The sequence below is a fragment of the Lepus europaeus genome, chromosome 1 (genome assembly GCF_033115175.1).
Source record: "Lepus europaeus isolate LE1 chromosome 1, mLepTim1.pri, whole genome shotgun sequence".
NCBI lineage: Eukaryota > Metazoa > Chordata > Mammalia > Lagomorpha > Leporidae > Lepus > Lepus europaeus.
Window position 1 is genome coordinate 156,727,021 of NC_084827.1, and position 22,501 is coordinate 156,749,521.

Consider the following 22,501-nt stretch of genomic DNA (forward strand, 5'->3'; position numbering starts at 1 on the left):
AATTCTGCCAATCTGTCTCACAAAGAGCTTTTCTTTCTCATGCAAAAATGTGACTATTAAGCTAATCAGGACTAATAATAACATTTTCCAAGAAATATGTGAAGATGCCCCCCATTTCTCTTACTAGATACTATTTTTAGCATGCAATATGTTTCTGAAAAAAATCATTCACAGCTTTCTTCAAAAGTCAAGAGAGTCATCCTGAATATCTTGTCTTTCATGTATATGCAGTTAATCATATTTGGGAGAAAGAATTAACAAAATAAGCATTATGGTAAAGTTCTGAGTTATGCAAGTAGTATGAAAATGTATAAATATTTTAATATATATTCCAGAAATATGCCAAATCAAGTACAAAGCTAATTTTCTGTTACTTACATAGATCACTAAAATCTAACTTCATAAAATATGCATATTTGGGCATATTCAACATGTGTTTAAGCATTCTACAATGTTTATGCAAGTTACAGACATTTATTTCTTCAACACTGGCTTTTAAACTGCCAAAATCCTCTACTGTGTCTTAATTATTCTCACATGTTTATCTAAAACCTTACATAGAAAAATTAAATTCTTCAGAAATGGTTACTAAGTGGAATTGAGTCACACTAGCATTTGTTGTGAAGTAGAATTCAATATCTAGAATGTGATATTAAACTCTTGTTTCAGAATTAAATCCAATAGCTTCAGAGATATTTGTAACTGAAATACTCAAAAGAATTCATTAAAAAGGTACACTTAACATATGGTCTCATTATTATGATGTCTAAAATATTATTATCATAACATTCCAGGTTGCAGGCATACTTTAAAGGAATTTTTACATGTCAAAAAATAATGATTTAAATGCATTTGTCAAATCTAAATCTTTGTCCCTGTTTCATGTACCCAACAGAGTGGAATTCCAAAGAAGACTGGAAGAGATATGCATATGAATTTGGTATCAGAATACATTCCCCAAAATGTCAGTGTGATTAAGAAAACCAAGCTATTTCTAAACTGTTGTTAAAAGACTCATTTTGGTCTCACATTTGCTAATCACTCAAGATGTTATAGAACACCACTATTTGTTACCTACAAAGCAAAAGAACAAATGAATAAACTGTACCCAGCCATGTGTATAATCCTCCCTCAGTTGATCCTCAGTAAATTGTACCATGTTGGGAGTGTGGCTTTTTCTGCCTCTTCTCTGTAACATATAAAAGGTATTAACTTTCACTTAAAAGGAAAATAATGAAAGAAAAAAAAAAGCAGCTTCTGTTTGTACATAAACACCGAGCGCAGAGATTCTACACTGCATCCTAGGAGAAACCAGGGAACCAAACTAATGAGCTTAAAACCTCAGAAATTGTTTCTATGTTTCAACTACTTGAAAACAGTTTGCTAAAAATGTTCATGTATGGTACTAGCATATTTTCCTTTGTAATATGTGCTCTTTGTTTCTCTATCCCAAAATTTTGTCTTTATTCTAATTGCTATTAAGTTCCTCGCTTGAGGTTTTACAGCTTCATTCTCTGATACTCCCAGATTCTCTTTCTATTTGGATTTTGTAGCTTGTGGTCACTGAGGTTACATTTGCTTTTCCTCTTTGATGTTTAGCTTCATTGCCTCAAACTTTTCTTCACACTGAATGCATATTAGGTCATTTATCTCTTCATACTTCTTTTCAGACTAGTACAGATCGTGTATGTGTATTTTGTTGCTTTTTCTTTCCTTTTAAAACAAGTGTAGTTTCTCTCATTTTCCCCTAAATCATTAAAATGTGCAGATAGATTTTCCTAGTGCTCCTTTTCTCTTCATTACAGAACATCATCACTATGTTTTGCCTTGAAAGATATTATCCACCAATTTATTGCACCCTGAGAATGTACTTCCAGTTTGTCATGAAATCAAATGTACATTAGTCAACTAAAGCTGTTATAGAAGAATTATTTTACCTCCAGTGATAAACAGCAATCGACATCTGATTTTTTTCTATTTTAAATTTTTTTAACTGATACATAAAAATTGTACTTGATAGAAGCTAACATGAAATGTCTTGATACATGTATACATTGTGTATTGTTCAAATAAGGCAAATATATCTATCACAAACATTTTCCACATTTTCCTTTTTCTTGTGAAATCATTCAAAAACAGTCTTCAAGTTTTTTTTTTAATATACAGTACATTATTGTTATCTACAGTCACCCTACTATGCAATGGAACACCAGAATTTCTAAACATAGTACCCACTGATCAATCTTTCCCTATCGCTCCCTCCCTTCTCCCTTCTCCCTTGCTAGCCCATGTGGTAACTGCCATTCTACTCTCAACTTTTAGATTTCACATCTAACTGAAATCACGCAGTACTTGTCTTTCGGTGCCTCTCTTATTTCCCTTACACAAATACTTCGGATTTCATGAATGTTATCACAGTGACAGGATTTCATCCATTTGTTAAGGCTGAACAGTATGTCACTGCGTATGGATCACATTTCCATTATTCATTTATCAGTTGATGGACGCTGAGGTTATTGCCATTTCTTGTGAATAAAGTGGCAATAATCATGGGTGTGCAGATGTCTCTGCAATAAACTGGCTTCATCTTCTTTTTGTACACACCCAGTAGTGGTATTATAAGATCATATGGCAGTTTAATTTTTTTGAGGAACCTCCATACTGTTTCCCACAATAGCTGTACTAATTTATATCCTCACTAATAGTGTGTAAGCATTCCCTTTTCCTCAATAGGACTTGTTATCCTTTGTTTTTTTGATAATAGCACTTCTCAGTGGAGTGGGTGGTATCTCTTTGTTGTTTTGATTTATATTCCCTGACAATAAAAGATATTGAGCATTTTTTCATGGATCTCTGGTCATTGTATGACTTAATTCAAGGAATATCTGTTTAGATTTATTGCCCATTCTTAATTGATTATGTGTACTGTTTTGCTTGTTTTAGCTACTGAATTGAATACTTTATATATTCTGGTTATTAACCACTTGTCAGACATGTAGTTTGCAAATATTTTCTCTACTGTGCAGATTATGTCTTCGTTCTGTTGATTGTTTCCTTTCTATGAATAAGTGTTGTGTGTTACAACCCCATTTGTCTATTTTGCTAGTTTTCCTAGGTTTTATGGTCCGATTAAAATATAAATAAATTATTAAAACTCCTATTCCAAAGTCCTTAAGCACCTTCCCTGTGGTTTCTTGGTTTCTGGTTTAACATTTAGGTCTTCAACTACATTTGAGCTCATTTTTGTACATTGTGAGAGACAAGGGTCAAGTTTCTTCTGCATGTAGATTTTCAATTTCCTAGTATCATTTATTGAAAAGACCATTCTTTCCAATGTATTTTCTTTGCACCTTTGTCAAATATAAGTTAGATGTAGATGCATGAGTTTATTTCTATGGTCTCCATTCTATCCTATTAGACTATGCAGCTGCTTTTATGGGAGTATCATGTACTAATAGCCTTTTATAATATTTTGAAATCAAAGAGTATAATGCCTTCTATCTTGTTCTTTTGTTTTGGCTGCTCAGAGTTTTTGTGGTCTGATGGGAACTTCAGGATTGCTTTTTCTGCTTCTATGAAGAATATAACTGCCATTTAGATAGGGATTGTATGTAACATGTAGACCACTTTGTAGACCTTTTAACAATATGAACAATGCAATGACTTCTGAAATTTTGATGCTGGAAAGAGGTACAAAATTTACTGTCTAGGCTGGCGCCGTGGCTTAACAGGCTAATGCTCCGCCTTGCAGCACAGGCACACTGGGTTCTAGTCCCGGTTGGGGCATCGGATTCTATCCCGGTTGCCCCTCTTCCAGGCCAGCTCTCTGCTATGGCCCAGGAAGGCAGTGGAGGATGGCCCAAGTCCTTAGGCCCTGCACCCACATGGGAGACCAGGAGAAGCACCTGGCTCCTGGCTTCAGATCAGCTCAATGAGCCGGCCGCAGTGGCCATTAGAGGGTGAACCAATGGCAAAAAGGAAGACCTTTCTCTCTGTCTCTCTCTCACTATCCGCTCTGCCTGTCCAAAAAAAAAAAAAAATTCACTATTTTTGACAACTTATGATGAAAACTACCATAATTTCTACAACAAGTAAAATGTATTGAAAGAAAATGTTAATTAAATTTGCATTTGTCTTAAGTGATTTAGGCTGCATTTCATTATATAGCTTTCCCCAAAGGAGATGATGATCAATATCACCATAAATTATAATTGCTACTATATTATTTATCCAACATTACTTAAATATATAAGCATTTCACATTTTTAAATAATGCTTTTACAACACTACCTTTTGTATTTACCTAAGCTTCTTGACTATATTAATTATTCACAGTGCATCAACTTATTTATTTATCTAAAGGCAAAAGAGATACTGAGAGAGATCTCCCATCCACATCTGTATGTCCCACACAACTGGCAAAGACTCAATTAAATGGGCCTTTATCTACTGCTTTCCTAAGCCCATTTGCAGGACACTGGATCAGAAATGGAGCAGTCAGGTGTCAGCAGTTTAATGCACTGGGTCACAATACCAGTCCCCACAGTACATTAACTTTTGAAACAGAAGAGTAAAGAAAGTATCAAGTTCTGGCCAGCGCCGCGGCTCAGTAGGCTAATCCTCCACCTGCGGCACCGGCCAGAATTTGATACCAGATTCTGTCCCGGTTGCTCCTCTTCCAGTCCAGCTCTCTGCTGTGGCCCGGGATTGCAATGGAGGATGGCCCAGGTGCTTGGGCCCTGCACCCACATGGGAGACTAGGAGGAGGCACCTGGCTCCTGACTTTGGATCAGCACAGTGCACCGGCCGCAGCGGCCATTGAGGGGGTGAACCAATGGAAAAGGAAGACCTTTCTCTCTGTCTCTCTCTCTCTCACTGTCCACTCTGTCAAAAAAAAAAAGTTTCAAATTCAACCTACTGATCCATATGACATTTACAGTATAAAATATCCTCATATAGATACCAGATATAGATGAATACTTCCCATTATCACAAATTTTATAGTTATAATCGTTTATAATTAATAATACATTCACAAAAGACACTGGCTATAGATTTGTGATATAGGTACTTTGTATAAAAATATTATAATATCTCCCCTCCCTTTTTCTTCCATTCAAGAAATCACTAGCAGAATGAGAGTAAGTTTTGGGAATAACTTTGCCTATACAATAATTTATTTTAAAAGAAGTAAATCATTTTTTAAAAATCTGGTTACAGAACTTGTGACACACTTCAGAAGTAATCATGATGTGCTGGTGTCTCATAACTCTGGGAACTGCTAATCTCGGGTTTTATTTCAAACCCTACAGGATGTTGACAGATTCTGGCTACATCACAGTCCTTGTGGCAGGCAAAATGATGGCATCTGAAAACAGTCATGCCTCAGTCTTCAGAATGTGTGACATTATTACCTGAGATGGCAAAAGGGATTTTTACAGATATGGTGAAGTTCAGGTTCATGAAATGGGAGATGATCCTGGATTATCTAGGAGAGTCCAATATAATCACAAGGGCCTTTTATGGAAAGAAAAAGGCAGGAAGGTCAGAATTGGAGAAGATGCGAGGACAGAAGCAGAGGCTGGAGTGATGACATTGCTGGCTGTGGGCCACAAGCTAAGGAACATAGCCAACCACTGGAAGCTGGAAAAAAAGAAATGGGTTCCTCCCTAAAGCCTCACAAGGAACACAATTCTGCAAACACACTGATTTCCCTCTAGTCAAACCCATTTTGGAAATTCTGGCTTCTAAACTGCTGCAATCAAAATTAGTGTTGTTTTAAGCCACTAAGTTTTTAGCATATTGGTATAGCAAGACTGAGGAACCCATAGTCTTCAAATCAGTGACAGCCTATGAGTAGATAGCTAATATATCTTGTGAATAACTGAGTCACTGTCTGGAAAGAACGTAGTTGACAGGGTTTAGTTACACAGTTAATGCAGGGATATATTAGCCAAGAAAAAAAAAAAGTAAGGCAAGAAAAAATACTTTGTGGCAATTAACATATGCAGATCTATCTTGGATGGAAAGATGCTTAACTGACTACTTCCTTCACCAAATCAGAATGTCAGGGTTTTTTGTGTTTTTTTTCTCCAAACTGCTCAAAGGACTACTAATCTAGTAAATAAGAATGTGAAAAATTAGGCAGTTTAGAAGAGAACTGGTTAAAAAAAGAATATGAATAAATGATATTATTTCCTTTAAGAAAAAAATCCAACTACATTTTTAATTACTTTATTTTTAGCTACTTAGTAATTTTAACTTATTATATCTACTGCAATTGTGATTACCACGTCTACAAAAAACCACCTCTAGGTAATGAAATTGACCACTTCCAAATACTTAGATCAATATATCAGCCTCTCACGGTTCCATTCTTCTATTTTCAAAAGTGAAGATTCTCCTTCTTCAGGTCTAAATTTTAAAATTTTTCTATAATAATTCAGTGTAAATTTACAGCAACCGCACAAAAAGTTTTTTCAAACACAAAATTATATAACATAGTTTTATACTTAAAAATATTGCATTAATTTTGTGTTGTATTTTTCTCCAGGAATTCTTAAATCAAAACACATGTTTTAAAACAAGAAAATGTTGTTATACATGATGTCATATACTGGCTGCATATCATTTATGTAAACAATGAATTTATAAATATACAATATAAACACTAAATTCACAATATACAAATCTCTGCTGAATATGAAAAGGTAAACAGATGTGGAGAAATTGTCTGTTGCTGTCTAGTCTCCATATATTTAAGGATGACCAACAGAGGTGAGCAATCATTCTTATATGATACTAGAAAAATATCCAAAAGATTGTATTGGAATCCCCTGGCACATTACTAACTCCACCATTTGGGGCAAGACTGATTGTGCATGTCCCAAACTGTGCGTCTCCTCCCTCTCTTTTTCCACTCTGAAATTTAACAGGGATCACTTTTCAGTTAAAATTTAAACACCTAAGAATAACTGTGTGTTAATTACAGAGTTCAACCACTAGTACTAGAACAACAACAACAACACCAACAAATACTAAAAAGGATAAATGTGCCAGGGGATTCCAATACAATCCCATCAAGGTGGCATGTACCAATGCCATCTCACTAGTCCAAGTGATCAATTTCAGTTCACATTCGATGGCTTGGATAGGTCTAAGAAACAAAGGGATCACACAAACAAGACAAGTGTCTGCTAATACTAACTGGTAGAATCAAAAAGGGAGAGAAGGATCCAACATGGGAAGTGGGATACACAGCAGACTCATAGAATGGCAGACGTCCTAAACAACACTCTGGCCTCAGAATCAGCCCTTAAGGCATTCGGATCTGGCTGAAGAGCCCATGAGAGCATTGTAGGCATGGAAAGCCAAGATACCATGGAAAAGAAAAAAAGAAGAAGACCTAAATGAGAGATCTCTGAGAGTGAGATCCCAGTGGAAAGAATGGGGCCATCAAAGAAGGAAGTGCCTTTCTCTGAAGGGAGGAGAGAATTTTCACTTTGACTGTGACCCTACGGAATAAGATCAAAGTCAGCGAACCCTAAAGGCTTCCATAGCCCTGGCAACTCATGACTAGAGCCTAGGGAGATTACTGACGCCATGAACAGGAGTGTCAAATTGTTAAGTCAGCAACAGGAGTCACTGTGTACTTACATCCCATGTGGGATCTGTCCTTAATGTGTTATCTAATGTGCAGTGATGCTATAACTAGTACTGAAACAGTATTTTTACACTTTGTGTTTCTGCGTGGGTACAAACTGATGAGATCTTTACTAATTATATACTGAATCGATCTCCTGTATATAAAGATAATTGGAAATGAAAAAAAAAAAAAAACCTGGTGTTAAATTGGAAATGGCATAGAAGATTAATTTTTAAAAAAATATTATGTAGGATCTCTGCCTTTAATGTGCTGTACACTCTTATTTAATGCTATAACTAGTACTCCAACGGTATTTTTTTTTTCACTTAGTGTTGCTATATGGGGGCAAACTGTTGAAATCGTTACCTAATTTATACTAAACTGATCTTTTGTATATAAAGAGAATTGAAAATGAATCATGATGTGATTGGAAGGGGAGAGGGTGCGGGAAAGGGGAGGGTTGTGGGTGGGAGGGAAGTTTTGGGAGGGGGAAGCCATTGTAACCCATGAGCTGTACTTTGGAAATTTATATTCATTAAATAAAAGTTTAATAAAAAAAAATCCAAAAGAAATTCTAAGATATTTGCAAACATTAAGAAAAATGTTGCCAATCATAGCCCTGTTTGCTTACAGATTAGTAAAATCTACATGGATTATGTTATTTAACACTATATACTTTTATATTTAATAACCACACTTAAAAATATAACTAAGAAACATATAGTAGTTGTCTATGTCTACATTAACTAAGGAAAAAGATTATCCATTTGTTTTGATAAAAATATCAAACATCACTACTCTGTTAATCAACAAATATTAAATCTAAGGCATTCTAATTTGCAGTGGAAAGTAGAGGATGATGAATATTTTTAAAAAAAGAAAAATAAGGGAAGGAACAATCTTTTTATCTCATGGTTGGAGGAAAGATCATGAAAATATACATATCAATACTACTGTTGGCAACTATGACAAAGACAAGGTTGATGAATAAATCACAAATTTTCTGTGGACAAGTTGAGGAGTATTTCCCCCAAAAAATCTGATACTTGAATATAAATATGATATGTAAAATTATAAATCAAGAATTCAGGTTATTTGACATTAAATTGATTAGAATTCAGTGACTTATCCTCTACCAGAATTGACTGAATTGATACAACCATAGCCTAATCCTTTGTAAGGGTATCTGAATCTTCAGCTAAACCATCCATCAACAGTTTTTTATGCAATAAAACTCAAATTAAATATTAATCAGTAAACTGGGGATTAAAGTGAGTAGCTTTGCTATTTCTCATTGCATTCATTAATAAACTTAATATTGTAATGAACACACATCTAGTTTACCTCCAATAGTGTTCATTAACTAACCCAATTGTTATATATAAAGAAGTTAAAGCAAAACTAGAGGACACATATTTTAAGAAATTCACCAACTTCAAAAATTATTAACTACAGTGTTCAAAGTAGTGCCCCAATATTTTTCAACATTTAACTACAGCTGACTACTTCAACCATGTAGTAAAATACTATACTTCAGACTTAAATGTACATTCCTTTCATTTCTGTCTAGTTGCTACAGGGCACAGCTATTCATATCTACAAAGCCCAGTGGATTTACATGTGAGGAGAGACTGGGTTGAAATGAAGGTTGCATCACAAGAGAAAGCATGGGGCACAATAGAAGAGAACAAGAGAACGATTGTCTTTCATACATTACATGGACTGTGAGTGTCCATTTCTTTTTCAGATATCTATCAGGGGCAGTTACTATCATCCTTTTTGTTGTAGAAAATAAATGGATAGGGGTGGGGAAAGATGTCATGAGTAAGGGAGAAAGTTATTTGTGGAATGAAGGGGGAGGATGATAGGAGGGAATAACTTACCAAGGTTCTTTAAATCATGCAAGCTTAATGACCTTGCACATTTTATTCACACATACACTGTCTCCAACCTTCACAGAGACTTAAAGACTCGTAACTATGCCAGAATCTTCTAAAAGATTAAAGTGTAATGTTTTTAAAACTCAAACATTTTAAACAACTAAAAATTAAATGGACAGGACTTTGAATCCTTTGTATATGAAGCATTTGTGTATGTAATTCAAGTTTATTTCAAAATTACAAATGTTTCCCAAATCACTATGTACATCCAAGTGCGTAAGTGCATATGACTTAAAAACCAAGAACAAATTTAGCTCTCCTAGTCAATATAAAATCAGTGATGTCTTTACAGGAATTTGTGGAATGATATTATGGAACAATATTCTCTCTTTAATTGGAGAGAAAAAAATTTGTTATCATTTTAAGAAATTCAGACTTAACAATTTTAAAAATAATTTGAAAATGTGTACATACACTGTTTATAGAAACAGAATTAGAATGAGCATTTTTAATCATTTCCTGGGATATAGACTTATTCTAAGTTTTTAGTCATTTGTTCCATGAACTCCACTCTGCATGAAGGCTCTACATAGTTGAAACACTAAAACACTAGAGTGAAAACGTTGGAAACAGTTCATAAAACCAGAATAACTCAGCAAAAGTTACAATTATTTTTATTCAGAAAAATATGACAGGCAACATTACTAACATTTCTAAAAAATTACATAATTTTTATTAGAAAAATTTAATTATCTGCTATACTTGTTCATTTTTCTTACTGAACAAACTAAACTAGGATAAAAGTTATGCTAAAATTCTCACTCTGATTTTTCTAGCTGTGTTGCTTGGGGCAAATCATTTAATGACTCAGAGCTAAATATCTTCAACTAGGAAACAGGAATTATATTTATGTACCTATAGGGTTGTGGTTAGGACTACAGTAACTAAAATAAGTGTTCCATGGTGATACAAAGTATCAAGCCTAACATTCTACTAGTTTCTACACCTTCTTCTTCCTCCCACTCTCAGACTAACTCTAAAGGTCTATTTTGAAAAGAAAGAGGATTTGTCCCCACTTGAGGTCCATGAGACAAAAGAAGATATACAATGGACATAAGAATATAAAAGCAGTATAAACTCCTTTTGCAATCAACAATTGTTATATGCAACAATATATACAGGTCTATATTGACTGACTGCACTTATTGGTAAAACAAGCAGGAGAATTTCCAAAACCAAATTTCATATGAATAAAATTGTACTTCTAAAGTTCAGTGTATTTTTAAAGATAAGGTGCTCATTTAAATGTATTTATTTTCTGATGTCAAACATATCTGATATTAAACTAATTTGCATTCTTGTGAGATTTATGGTCATTTGTCACATCTAAATATAACAAAATGGGTATGCTTATTAATGTATTCATATTATATTAGGGCTTTTTGAAAATTAAAGTTTAAAAATATTTTATATAGTATAAACATTGCCAAAAGAAATCAAGAAATAGATATGTAGAAAGACAACATAATTAAACTAATGCTATTAACACATCAGACAACTCTGACATCCAGACAGAGCATTAGAGAAAATATTTTATGACTTCTTTCCAGAATCATTATGTGCATGAGCTTAGATTCTATATGTCAACAGAAACAATACCATATTCCTAACTTTTTATAACTTATGGTGGTGGGGCACTGGGAAGCTGACAATTTGTCTTCTTTTCCACTGAGAAGACAGACTAATTTAAGATGATTTCTCTTTCACATACCCCAAAACATGCTGTCAGGCTGAAAGATTCAATGAATGCTTAGCATGAAAAAGTCAATTGAAAACGGTGGCTATTATTTGAGGAATTTTTTGCCCCTCTGCACTGATATATTTGTAAAAAAAAAATTATTCATGAATAACAGATATTGTCAGAATTTGAATAAAAACATGAATACTTTTGATATTTGAGCAACTGTAAGAAGGTGAACATTGTTTCTGCAATAAAAATATTTAATATGACTCTAAAGTATCTTAATGTTTCACATGAGTATTTTTTGAGAACTCTTCATTAATTAAAATGTCCCTTTCTAGTAGCTATAAGCATAATTTATTAACACTAAATTCCATTCCTAGTAATAGCAGCAACTAGGGGTACTGTAATCAGGTATTGTGGAGAGCACATCAAATAACTTTATAACTTTAGTAACTCATTCTCACTCTCTGGGTCTGTTTTCATTTCAACAAAATGAAGCAGTTGGATTCAAGTTTTGTTAAGCCCTGATTTGATACTGCAATTCTCTTTTTTTATTTTTCTTCTTTTTTTGTAATATAAAACTTTAGGGCAAAAGATCATCATCTCGGGGTATATCTCAGAGAGAAAAATATGTGATATACATTCTAAAACAATGAGAAGTATTAGTATCAAAACATGTAATATTCACATAGCATGGCAAATGCAAAGTTGATAAAGTCCAACAGGCTAGGAAAAACTTTTGATTCTCCCTCCTCTGGGGGTTAATTCATAATTTAATGGACTTGGCTTCTGTATTTTACTAATTTTATTTATTTACTTAAGTGGTGACAAGACAGAGAAAGACAGAGTTTTCTCATCTCATTTTACTCAAAAAATGCCACCAACAGCCAGTTCTGGGTCAAGGTCAAAATCACCAGCTAGAAAATCAATCAAGGTTTCCCATATGAGTAGCAGGAACCCAGGCATACTTGAGTCTTTACTGCTTTCTCCTAGTGTTTTAACTGACCAGAAACTGGATCAGGAGCTGGATTGGGAAATCAAACTAAGGTACTGGAATGTGAGATGTGGGCATCTCAACAGACATGCACAAAACACCTGCCCTATTGCTACTTTATTTGATGCTGAAAGTCTCATTACTTTTTCAATTCTTTTTTTTTTAACTTTTATTTAATGAATATAAATTTCCAGTGTACAGCTTATGGATTACAATGGCTTCCCCCTCCCATTACTTCCCTCCCACCCGCAACCCTCCCCTCTCCCGCTCCCTCTCCCCTTCCATTTGCATCAAGATTCATTTTCAATTCTCTTTATATACAGAAGATCAATTTAGTATAAAGATTTCAACAGTTTGCACCCACATAGAAACACAAAGTGAAACATACTGTTTGAGTACTAGTTATAGCATTAAATCACAATGTACAGCACATTAAGGACAGAGATCCCACATGAGGAGCAAGTGCACAGTGGCTCCTGTTGTTGACCCAACAAGTTGACACTCTAGTTTATGGCGCCAGTAACCACCCTAGGCTCTCATCCTGAGTTGCCAAGGCTATGGAAGCCTTCCAAGTTTGCCGAGTCTGATCATATTTAGACAAGGTCATAAAAGACAGAGTGAGGATAGTAACCAATGATCCTAAGAGTGGCATTAACCAGGTTTGAACAATTATACAGCATTAAGTGGGGAAGAGGACCATCAGTACACACAGGTTGGGAGTAGAGCCATTGGAGGTAGAGTAGAGGTTATGATTCCAAAGGAATGAGGCCCAAGTACGCCAGACAGAGTCTAGAACAAAGGACAGAGTCATTATTAGAGGAGCTAAGAAAGGTGCTGTCTAAGCTACAATTAAGTTTTCTGATTGAGAGGCAAATAGAACCTGATAGAAGGGGCTTGATAATCATCTGTTGGGCTTTAGGCCTTGTAAGTTAAGAGGCCCAGACCTATCTATCTTTTCACATGGGGTATATCCTAAAGGAGGTGTGAACCTCCTAGGGGAAGGCACTCTGTTGACTTTCATTACTTGGCTGGCCTGGGAGGAGAGCTGGCCAGGTAAAGGCAGGGGGCATCTCTAACAAGAAATTTACAGTTCTGCCTACAATGTTGCTGACCCTACTTGACCATCCCCTCAGCTGCAGTGGTCACTTTGGAAGTTGGGCTGAGTGAAGGGCTTTTCAGCTTAGAGCCAATAAGATCTGTGGCTCTAACCTGGGCATCCTTCAACTCCAGGGCAGGTCCATTTCCAGTGATCCAACTCTTGGCAGAGCTGCCAGGGCTCTTCACAAGCTGACTTCTGCTGAAGCCCAGGCTTACCACATTGAAAGCCACTGCAGTGGACTGGCCTGTTGGGTCTCCTTGAGGGCAGATCACTGTACAGATCAGCCATTAATAGGCCTGCCACCCATTGCTTCTGATGCCTAGCTTTCTTTTCCTCCTGGTTTATGTTAAAGCAGACCAGAGGATGCAAGTCAAGGGAGTGCCCGTGTCCCATCTCTAATCTTCGGTGGCCTGAACTACAAGTCTATAGTCACAGGCATGTTCTGTAGTAGTTTTTCTAAGGTAGACAATGCCCATGAGGAAAATTATATTCTCACTTTAAAACTTTCTTTCCCTTTGGTCTGAAAGGGAGGTTTTTTCTACTTACTGTATACTTCACTGATGGCGAAGAGAATCTAGCTATGAGATTATTATTTAAGTTCTTATTTTGGCTATGCTATTACAGAAAAATGTTAGCCATCTCTTTTATAAGGTCTAAAGATTAAATTGTGCGTCCTACAGATTCCTTCATAATAGAATTAGTTTCCTACCTTGAAGAGAATAGAGAAATGAAAGAACAAGTTGGGCTTAGAATAGAGAAATGAGGGAGCAAGTCCTAGATCGCTTGCTGACAATAGCAATATCACATGAATACTTAGCAAACAGTTTCAACCACTAGATAACAACTTAAGAAAACATTTACCAGAAGGTCCAATGCCTTCTATAAATTTTAAGAATCATGTATTTGAAAACACCTCTTAAATATCTAACATGGTGTAGTTTGTTTAACCAGTAAACTTAAGCACAACCATATAAAAAGTTTTTAGTTTCTTTCTACCAACACGTTTAAAACATATGATACACAGATTCAGGTCCCACAAATTAAAATGTATCTTTGATTGATTTTAGCAGCTTAAATTTATGGACAATCTTATCTATAAGCCATTTAAAATAAAACTCTTAAGAAAATTTCCCCATGTGGACATACAATATGTACACACATATAACATAGCATAGTAGAACAATATAGCAATTTTAATAATAGCTTTTAAAATCTTTAACTCTTTTTGTAGATTGCCAATTGATTTGAATTGCTTTTTGTTTTTAGTAACCTCAGTTAACCATACTTTCTCTCAATACCAACTGAGAGAAAGTATGGTTAACTGAGGTTACTTTTTCAATTCTTACAAAAGAAACGAACTTTGTGTGCAATACATTATCTTCTCCTTCTTCTCCCACATTTTCAACGTTATGATCACCTTCAAGGGGTTATTCTCCAACACCCAGATGCTTCCCAGGATGTGTTGCTTCAAGCTTCAATCACTTCTTATTCTTTCCATTATCTCACTCGGTGATTTCACATTTTCTCTTAATTTTATCTATCACACATGTTCTGATCATTCCTAAATCTTTATCTCAGGCCTTTACTCTAAGTTATAGACTTGCATGTTTAGCTGCTTATCCATACAATATTCCCAGACATCACAAACACACTGTGATAAATTTGTAAAACTCTCTTTTCAATTTTCTCAGTCTTGATTGAAGGCAACTGCCGCTAGTCTTGAGCCATCCAACAGAACTTTCTGTGTGATGAAAATATTTTAATCTGTATTGTCCAATATGACGGTCACCTGCCACATTTGCCTATTTGGTCTATGAAACATGGCAAGCTTGAAACACACACACACATACAAAAAAAAAGTTTTCTTGTGAACTAATTTTCTGCTTATTTCCACTACCAAAAGTGGGAGAGAAGAAGGAATATGGATAAATCATAATAAAGAGAAAAAAATTAAACCTTAGATACATTCTCTATTTTTTACTTTACTGGCAGTGAAATAAATTTTAGATATCTTAGTTGCAAGGCAATAGGGAAGACTAGATTCTATTGTATTGTGTAATAGTAAATCAAGAATAAAACAAAACATGGTTGAAAATGTAACATGTGGGACCTGGTATTGTGGCACAGCATATTAAGCCACCGCCTACCACACTGGCATCCCATATGGGTGGCAGTTCTAGTCCTGGCTGCTCCACATCAAATCTGGCTTCCTGTTAATGCACCTGGGAAAGCAGAAGATGGCCCCAAGTATGTGGGTCCCTGCTACGCAAGTGGGAAACCAGATGGAGTTCTAGGCTCCTGGTTTCAGCCTCATCTCCCAACCCCAGTCACTGCAGCAATTTAGGGAGTAAGTCTGTAGATGGCAGATTTCCCTTTCTATCTCTTCTCTTCTCTCTCTGTGTGTGTATGTGCATGTGTGTGTGCGTGTGTGCGTGTGTGCCTGTGTGTGTGTGTGAGAGAGGGAGAGGGAGAGGGAGATGGAGAGGGAGAGGGAGAGATTCTGCCTTCCAAATAAATAAATACATCACAAGTATGTATTCAGCACTTGCCATGTTCAAAGCATCATGCTCAGTGCTGGGTACCCTGCAGGAAAAGAATCAAACATCACCCTTGACCTCATATGTTTTCCCCAAGTCACCTGTATTCTAATCTTTTCAAATTTCAAGTTTATGTCACCCTTGAAAGAGAACTGAAGAAAAAAATTTCAGGGAAAAACAACCATAAATATTTTTCTCCTAAGGGAATAATGGTTTATCAATTAATACATTATATAACTGGTGCTTGCTTTATTGCTGTCTCATTTTATTTGAAATGGGGGGAGGGGATGCAAAGAGGGAGGGAGGGAGAGACAGACAGAATCTTTCATCTGCTGGTTTACTCCTCAAATGTCTGCAACTGCCAGAGCTGGGCTATTCCCAAGCCAGGAATCTGGATCTCCATCTGGGGACCCAATTTGGAGAGCAGAGACTCAGGTGGTTGAACCATAAACTGCTGCCTCCTGGGATACACATCAGGACAAAGCTGTGTGGGAAGCAGTGTAGCTAGGACTTGAAACAGGCACTCCAATATGGGATACAGGAGTACCAGGCTATTACTTAACTGCCACACCAAATGTTTACCCCAAGCATGATGCTTTTTATTGTAAAGTTTTCCAGCAAAACAAAATGTAATTTCAAGAAATAGCTATAGGGGACAGTGCCAGCATCCCATATGGGCACCGGTTCAAGTCCTGGCTGCTCCTCTTCCAATTCAGCTCTCTTCTGTAGCCTGGAAAAGCAGTAAAAGACAGCCCAACTGCTTGGGCCCCTGCATCTGTGTGGGAGATCTGGAGGAAGCTCCTGGCTCCTGGCTTTGGATCAGCTCAGCTCTGGCAGTTGCGGTCATTTGGAGAGTGAACCAGTGGAATGGAAGACCTCTCTCTCTCTCTCTCTCTCTCTCTCGCTCTGGCTCTGGCTCTGGCTCTCTCTGTAATTCTTTCAAATAAATAAAAAGAAACCTAAAAAAAAACTATAAAAGGTATCCAACATAAGATGAAACTGCTATAAAAATGATAATGAAATATACATTAAAAATAACCTGTACACATATATTTTAGTTTCAAAATCATTATAATGAAACTATATTACAGTTTTCAGGAAATACAACATGCCTTAAATAAACGTGAAATATTTCTGGAGTACAAAAACTGATGGGATAAGTAGAATATGACATTAAGTGACAGGTGGAAGAAACTGAAATCTGTAAGAGTTGGTTAATTATTACAGAATTATACTCACAACTGATTGTCTGAAGTATAAAAAAAAACTGAGTATGCTGTTTATAAATACCACAATGCCTCCTTCATTAGTTATCTTCTCTTTAGCAAAGAGTACCAGACTGATTAATTGTGAAGGTTAAGAAACAAATATCCTGCTAGAAGTTTTTGAATACAGAACTCATAATAAAAATAACAGAAATTATACTGTTATTTCTACTTAAGGAACACAATTTTTGCAGAGCTTTTAGGGGCAAGACGTATTTATTCAAACTATGTCAAAACATGAAAACAGAGACACATCTATCCACAAAATATAGTGGCAATATTGGCAGTGTATTTTACAATGTGCTATCCAAAGAAAATGCAAACTATACTTTTCCTGTTAAATAGAAAAACAAAAATGATTGCAATGAAACTTTTTTCTCCTAAAGCTAAATGCACTGTTTTACATATTTTACTTTACATGACAGTTTTAATATAACCACACCCCAATCTTAGTATTCATTCTCTTATTGGTACTGTAAAGGATTCACAGAAATGTGTATGGACTTCATCATGCCAACTTCAAATGGCAAGATGGTATAGCATCTCAAAAATCCTCAGTAATTTTTATTGACCCATCACAGAATAAGCACTTTAAAACGTGTGTGTAAATCTTTCATAAATCTATTAACCATTTTTTCTTTTTGCTACAAATATTTTAGAATTTTTAAAAAATCATAAAGCAGGAATAACCCAAACAAAATTCTTTAGGATTTTAGAGTCATACAACTACCTCACATTTCCATTCTCTTTCCGACATTAATGTTCAGTACTTTAATTTTTCTTTATAAACCATCTGCATCATCTTTTAGATAATACCAAACCCTCCTTTCTCGACCACTCCAAATTATGTTAAATATCCCTTGACAGGTTATCATACAGAAGATCCGCTCAGAAATAGTAGACCCAAGCTATATAAGAAGATGATGATGTTTTACTTCACTTAATGGGTTTTTTCCTGCTGATTATCTTATACTTTCAGAATTAATACCATTAAATCACTACCTATCAGTCTACTGGCATATTTGGTTTAATCATCACTAAATATTTTATTTTTAATATCTCATTAAAATTCATTCAACAATTTTTAATCAAGTTTGCCAATTTTCTCATTGAATTCATTTTTCTTTGGCCAGAAGTTTTTGAAATGATGATTTAGATAGCTTCCTAGCAAAGAGGATAGACTAGAATTGCATCTACTCTGAAACCCAAACACATTATTCTTTTTATTTGTACTAATAATCTGAAATAAAAAGGATGATTCTTAAAAGAAGGATACATAGTGTTACCTATTTTTCCATAAAGCTCTCCAGTATACTGTTGTGTTTTTTTTTAAGTTTAAAAAATTGTATTTGAGAGGCAGAGAAACAAAAACACAACACACACATCCTATGCACTGATTTATTTCAAACTGTGCTGAGCCAAGGCCATGCCAAATCTGACAGCCAGAAACTCAATCCAGGTATCTCACAAGGTTGATAGGAACCCAATTACTGGAGTTATTACTGCTGCCTCCCAGACATGGCATTAACAGGAAGCTGAAACCTGGAGTTGGGACCAGGCACTGAACAGAGGTGCCACAATATGGGTTGCACACATCTTAAGCAGTGCATTAACTGCTAAGCTAAATACATATTCCATTATTATATTTTTATACTTTTTATCATTCAAATAAAATAGCATTACTACTCATGATATATAAAGTACACACAAAATAATTACTTCCATTTTATGATAGCAACTGGTTTTTGTGTTTTTTTTTTCTGCTTTGGTTCCCAAAGGCATTGTCTTCCCAATTCATTTTCAATAAATATGATTGGGGATCCACTATGTAACATGTAGAGAGTCATGCACTAAGCACATAAACAGACAACAACAACAAAAAAATTCAGCAGGCAAATGAGTATGAGCAGAAGAGACAACTCACAACAACAAACTGTAACATCTTTTGATAGTACTATATGAAAGCACATAAGAAAATAATTCATTTTCTTCAGGGAGCATGGCAGTGGTGTGACAAGGAGAGGTAACAGTAAAAATTTTCTTCTTGTCTGGGCTTTGAGGATGGGTAAGATACACTTGGTAAAGAGTGCTGGAGTACGACATTCAAGCAGAGAGGGTACACACACATGACAAAGGATAACATTTGTTAAAGAAAATACAGTAACTCAATGTGGCAATAATAAAGGAATCAACTGTACACCTCTCAGAAAATAAATTTTGAGCAGCAGGATGCAGAAAGCCCTGTAAAAAACCTTATAGGTTTACCTAGAACTTCAGACTTGACTCTTTAGGCAGCAGAAGTATTAATCAAGTTGTACTGAGAAATATCTCTTAGGAATAGGATAAAGCATTTAATAGCCAGAGGCTAGAGAGACCCATTTGGAGATGTGGACTATTATAAATTTCCAGACTGATATTTCTCTGTCCCAAAACTAAGTCAGGAATGAAAGTTAAGAATGAGGGAGAAGCAGCTGAACAGAGGAAAATGTTTTGAGACAAAAATTTTAAAACTTGGAGATATATCTGAGGAAGACATGAAAAATCAAATGACTCAAAGTTTCCTAGTAAATTTAACAGGCAACTAGGTTAGGAAAAAGGGACAAATTTTCTACAGTGTCTTAAACAAGAGGAACTGATCTTGTTCATTTTGGATCCATTGCATAGTGCAGGTACATTACCTATATTCACTCTGGCAGCCAATCATTTATTACAAGCTAATAGATCAGCTTTCCCAGATAATCAAAACAGAAAAGTGTTTAAAATATAGTTAGGTGTTTGACAGGTAAACTTGCATAGGGTGATACGTATCTATTTCTTTATCTACTTAAGAGACACAGAGAGAGAAAAAGACAGAAACAGAGCACCAAAGAGACTGATGTCTCTGGTCTGCAGGTTCACTTCCAAAAGTTCTGCAAAAGCCAGGGCCGGGCTAAGCCACAGCTCAGAACAGAGATCCAGCAGTTCTCCTACAAGAGTGACAGGGAATTCAACTATATGACCCATCCCCTGCTGCCTCCCACAGTGCATTAGCAGAAAACTAGATTTGGGAGCAGAGTTAGGATTGAACCAGGCATTCTTATATGAGATGCAGATGTCCCAAGGCAGTGTCTTAACCACTAGAACAGTCACCCCAGGGTTAAGTTTAAAGTCATATACCACAATACTCTGATCATCATATATAAGGACACTGTTGGTTGTCTTTAAGCTACATTTTGGTGAATGATACTAGATTTGATGAGGACATTCCCATGGTCTCTTGGTAATTGAAGCATACACTCAGATGTATATCTTAGTGTGTACACACACACATATATGATATACGTTAGTGTTTTCCTTCACTATCCACAGGGATTGGTTCCAGGACCACTCCATGGATACTACAATCTATTAATTCTAAAGTGTCTTCTATTTCATATAAATTACATTACATATATCTTCCTATATACTTTATCATTAGACTACCTATAGCACCGATGACAATGTAAAGGCTATGTAAACTATATGCCTTAGGAAATAATGGCAAGAGAAAGTCTGTGTCCATGTTTTGCACAGACACAATTTGTTTTTCAAATACTTTCATGAAATTTATAAATACCTAGGGTTCACTATATGAATAAGTACACATATTTATCACTGTGCCATATATTAATCTCATATTTACATGCTCTTAAGTTTTTAAACATTTCTTTGAGAAAGGAGGAGGCAGAAGGGCATAGAGAGAGACATCATCCATCTGCTGATTCACTCCTCAAATGCTGAAAACAGTTGGCACTGACCCAAGGACCAAGCTAGGAATCAGGAACTCAGTTCAAGTTTTTTATGCTGGTGGCAGGAACCCAATTTCATGAGCCATCATTGCTGCCTCCAAGGACTGCAATAGCAGGAACTGGAATCTGGAGCTGGAGTCAGAAATCTAACACAGGGACTCCAATGTGAGAATCAGATGTCTTAACTTGCATCCTAACTACAAGGCTAAATGCCTTCCCTTTATATGCTTTTCTGATTATGAACAGTATATTTATTTCATTGGCCATAAAATTTCTGAATTGCTTTTAGGTATTAAACTTTACACATGAATAGGCTTACCTAATGAAAAAAGGCTGAAAATATTATTTTGCATTAATAATCTACGTGGTAAAAATGATATAACACCCCAAAACTAACAGCCTAAGAGGCACAAACTAATTATTTTGTGTATGTCCCCAGCCAGTTTCATTCAATTAGCTGCATGACTCAGTTTAAAAGGTGATTAATTGGTTCTGTTTCATATGGCAGAATTGCCATCCCATTTATGATACATGCAAAGACACTGAGAAATTTTAAATTTAAGCTTAATCACCCTGTCTAAATATTAAATATAGCGAAATAAGGGGAAGGGTAATTGACATGCAAATCTTTCCTGAGATAGAACAATTCCCTGCTTGCTCTAATGCAGTGATATGCTCTGTACACAATACTTCTCTGTCAGCAGTCAACAGTTCTAGATGTAGAACACAAAAATTGCCTCCAAGGCTGAACTAGTGGGAGTGATTGGACAAGGATTAGTTATGCATGAGAGAATATCAGTAATCCCAGAAAGTCTCAAATTATGACTCTTTTTCTTATCCTGAAATCCAATAATTTAGATAAGAGTGATTGAAAATGTTTAATTATTATGTTGAAATCAAGTAAGCTATTTTCCTATCCTTTTTTCAGTATTAGGGTTATATTTTTAAGTAGAAATATAAGTTTAAAAAAATTTGTATATTTCTACATATACATTGATTTCTTAGATTGAAACCTCTCTCTGGGTAACTGAATATTTCAAGGTTCAATTATAATAGAATCCTTTTGAATTCTTTGTTTGTTTGTTTGTTTTTATTTGTAAAATAGTAGGTACTCACATGTATTTGTTTTAGCAGTAAAATAGTTAACTTCCAGCTTCATTCCATTATGGTCAGAAAAGACACCTGATATGATTTCAATTTTTCTGAAATTCTTAATACTTGCTTTATGGCCTAGCATATGCTCTATCCTAGAGAAAGTTCCATGCACTGATAAAAATAATTTGTGTTCTGCAGCTGTGGGATTAAAGTGTTCTGTAGATATCAATTAGATCTATTTGAACACTATGCTACTGAATGAACAGTAGTTCACAGAAGAAATCAAAAGGGAAATCAAAAATTCCTAGAAACACATGATAATGACAACACAACATATCAAAACTTTTGAGATATAGCAGAAAGAGTATTAAGAGGAAGTTTGTAGAAATCAGTGCCTACATCAAGAAGTTGGAAAGACATCAAATAAACTAACATGGGATGATTGTTAGATGATCTAACAATGCATCTCAAGGAC